The 3851-nt window shown below is 38.6% G+C and overlaps 1 pseudogene; it reads left to right on the forward strand.

Moving 5' to 3' along the window:
* The first annotated feature begins 250 nt into the window (after nt 1-250).
* On the forward strand, nt 251-1513 carry LOC100549666 (annotated as a pseudogene).
* The last annotated feature ends 2338 nt before the right edge of the window (nt 1514-3851 follow it).

Consider the following 3851-nt stretch of genomic DNA (forward strand, 5'->3'; position numbering starts at 1 on the left):
ATTTTGAATACGTGTGTGCCTCCTCGGGAAGACCTCTCTGCATTTTGTGATTTAAGTATCTTGTAACTTAAGTGTGAAATTTGAAGCTTTTCGTGTGCTTTCCTCAGAGAAATGGAAGAGTGATTGGAGTATTTGCATTTGTTTAATAGATATTGTGTGCCTTCCTGAGGGGAGGTAAGGAGTTACCTGAGCTTTTGAATATGTGCACCTCCTGCTCCCTTAGTGTAGATCTTTCATTGTATTGAAAAAAATGAGTGACAGCATTGCCACCATGAGAAGTGAAGATGTATTATTTGATCTTTTAGAAAAACATGGTGTTCGACCCTCTTTGTCAGGTATGGATTGGGCACGACAGAACTGGCTTAACTTGCAGAGCGTTTCAGACCGTATTAGGGTTCTGCAAAAGAATACTCGTACCCGAGCTGGAAAAGGAAAGTCGTTTATTTGTGCTGTACTTGGGGCCGCTTTAAAAGCTGCCGTGGAGTTCCGAGATGAAAAGCATTCAGCAGAAACCCAAACTATACAAGCACTGCAGGAATCAGTTAAAGTAACACAAGAATTTGTAAAAATTCTGCAGAATCAAATAGTGAACTTTGAGGAACAATTAGAAAGAGAGAAACGTAATTCGGCTTTGTTGCAAACGGCTTTTAAGGAACTGTTAACGTGTAAGCATGCCAGCAATATTATCACCCATAGTTTGCCTCAAGAAAAAAACTTTTCCTCAAGAGGAACTACAAGAAATAAAGGAAAATCTAGATAAATTAAAAACTCCAATAGCCCCATCGCATCCTTTGATAAAAACCGAATATATCTTCTATAACAGCGAGGATCTAGATCTTCAAATGAATGTTAAGGAAATTCCCTTCTCAGCCATCGAACTAGCAAAATTGAAAAAAGGTTTTAGCCGCTCTCCAAAGGAATCAGAGACAGAGTATGTATGGAGGGTTAGTCTCACTGGTGGCAACCAGATTTGATTAACAGAAAAGGAAGTAGAAGGTTACTGGGGACCAGCAGTATTTTTAACTACTGGCAACAATCCTTAACACAGAGGGCTGCCTATTGGGCAGATGGTCTCAACCCTTTAGAAAGGGGAGACCCTCTTGCCATTACTGGAACAACTGGTCAGTTAGTAGAGAGTGTTCAAAAGGCTGCTTGTCTCCAAATGAATTATGATAGAAAGCTGCAGCCACACCATGAATGACCTATGATGATGCCCGTTGACCCTGAGAGAATGACTGTTTTAATTAGGGGGCTTCTGGAGTCGTCAAAACCTATAGGTATACAACTGCAAAGAAAAATAGAGGCTATATCTCAGGGAGGAAGAACCCGGGCAGTGTTAGAAGGAACTGTAGCCCCTAACCATCTGCAGTCAGGAAACAAAGAAGGATTCTCACACATGCTTTACTCTGAGTTGTTATCAGAGGTCTTCAAATTTTATGCCACAGCCCATTTAAGACATTTATGTAAACTCATTCTGAATTTGACTGTTCTCACTACTTTCTTTCATAGATAATAAGGCTCAAAGCTTCTCTGCTACAAGTTCAGATTTGGTTTTCTTCTTCTAAAAATCCTTCAAGCAAACTGAATTTAGTAGCATAGCAAAAAAACTTTGCAGGAGTCATTTACTAGCAAGTGAACATGGCATGGAGACAGGAATTAATGAAAGGTCACAAAGAGTTGAAAAGCAGTACTTGTGTGCTAACAGTAGTGTAATAACATTGTGAGGCTGTGTGGCAGAAAGGACTTCATATGAATAAGACGGAGCCATAATGTTATTGGGTAAATGAGATGGATTTCAGTTCCACAAGTTACGGAGAAACGTAACACAGTGGGAGACTTTGTAGAAAGTCCTAGCTTGGGAATTTCACCTTTTACTTCTGTTACTCTGCCTTCCCGTGCGTATAATTACAACAACCTTATCCCACTCTCTTGCTTACTGCTTCTGTTCAGCCTGGGGCAGGGGAGGCAGTGCAGAGCAGAAACTTTGGGCAATTAATACCATCCTACATTGTGCATGTTGCTTCTTCCACTGGAGAGTAGAACTGTAGAGGTAAATCCATGCTGACCTACATATCTTCCAACATAAGCAGAGCATCCTTCCTATGCCTCCCAAAACAGAAGTTTATGTTTCCTATAACTTTTGCTGGTTTTGCTCCCAGACGTAAGCTCCAACTTCCACAAATAGATTTGCAGCAATCAGTGTGACTACTCATGTGAGTAATGGCTCACAGCTGGATGCAAACAGTCATGAGCTCCCTACATATTCAGTTTTTGAATTTTAGTATTTTTCTTGTGTGTGGTTTTTGTTGTTGTTGTTGTTTTTTTTTTCCACAGAGAAATTGGATAAGTAAATTGCTTTTCCTAATCTCCTCTATTTAGGATCAAAATGATCAGCAGAGTAAGACAAATAAGGAATTTTATTAAAGTTATCCCAATGCTATTGCAACTCATAGCTTTTTTGTGGTTATCAAGCTCTTTTGCTGATACTGTCTTTAAGAGCCCTAAACCCCTCTCCTGTGATTTCAAAGCATCCCCAATTTCACTAAATTCAATTGAGGTGTTCAGAGTTCATCCATGAATGCTAAGATTTTTTGTGAGAACACTCCAAATTCATTTTTCACCCAGACATCCCACTGCTGCGAGTTTGTGTGTTGAGGTATGCAGTAATAATCCCTAATGACAGTGTATTCATCAGAAGTGACTAGAAGAAATTGATGTTATTCCCTTAGATTGTTTTATCTCAAAAAATCCAAACAGAAACAAACAAACAAAAAAATAAAGACAGGAATCTCAGGAGAGAAAAAGAGATTTTTTTTCCTAAGGAGATGATTTTTACATGCCTATGCCTACAGTGTGAGACAGGCTTTCAAAAAGTGGTCAGTGTCCAGACATTACTTCTGCAAAAATGTGGTTTGGATCTTCAAAGAATTTAAACTGCGTGACACTAGCTACTGTATTCATGTCTTAAAATCCTTCAGGTTCTCTTGAAAGCTCAACTTAGTAAAGAGAATAAACCAACCTTTGAAAATCCTTGCGCTTCCTAGGAAATGTCACAAAACTCACTTCTCAGAAAGATGTTGCAAAGCACTTCCTTTCTGATCCTTAAAACAGTGAATTTTTAAACAAAATGTCTTTCAACTGAAATCTAGATGAAAATATAAAACAAATATCTGACTTCTTTAGTGCATTTCTTCTGTAGTCCTTTATACTTACTGCTTTATGATTTATGTCTATATAATCATCTCCCCAACCTCCTTTTCCTGAAGCTACTTCTGTACTATCTGTGGATTGTATAGCTCATTATCCGTACTGCTGTTCCTTCCTTGCAATTACTAAAATACTTTGTCCCAGTGTCCCTGCTCATCTCCTCTCTTTGCCTTCAGGCCAAGTTCAGCTTCCTTTCTTGCTGAAGCTATAGCAAGGCAATACTCCTTTTTTCATGCTCTCCCTCTCACCCTATTCATCTGTATAAAAGCCTTCCTCCAACCATGACTGACCTCTTCTTTCTTGATAGTCTCTTCTGTACCTGATATTCAGCGAAGAACAAATATCACCTAAAGAGAGAAGAGTGAAGAAAACCACAAAGGTTACACAGCACAGAGGCCACACACCTTAATTTTTTTCAATATGAAGGAATATTTTTCCTAGTGTTTCCTATGTCTGTGGCTACTTAATTCTGGGTAAAGTCTGCTTCTTTTATTTGTAAATTTTGTAGCATCAAAACTCAAGTAAATAATTGTATGTGAAGATTTATTTAAGACAATACAACTACAAAACTTGAAAGGCATAGAGACAATATTTCAACAGTTTTCTCTTGCCACAGATGTTTAAGAAACTGGACATCGGGGAAA

Source organism: Meleagris gallopavo, chromosome 1, assembly GCF_000146605.3.
Source record: "Meleagris gallopavo isolate NT-WF06-2002-E0010 breed Aviagen turkey brand Nicholas breeding stock chromosome 1, Turkey_5.1, whole genome shotgun sequence".
Lineage (NCBI taxonomy): Eukaryota > Metazoa > Chordata > Aves > Galliformes > Phasianidae > Meleagris > Meleagris gallopavo.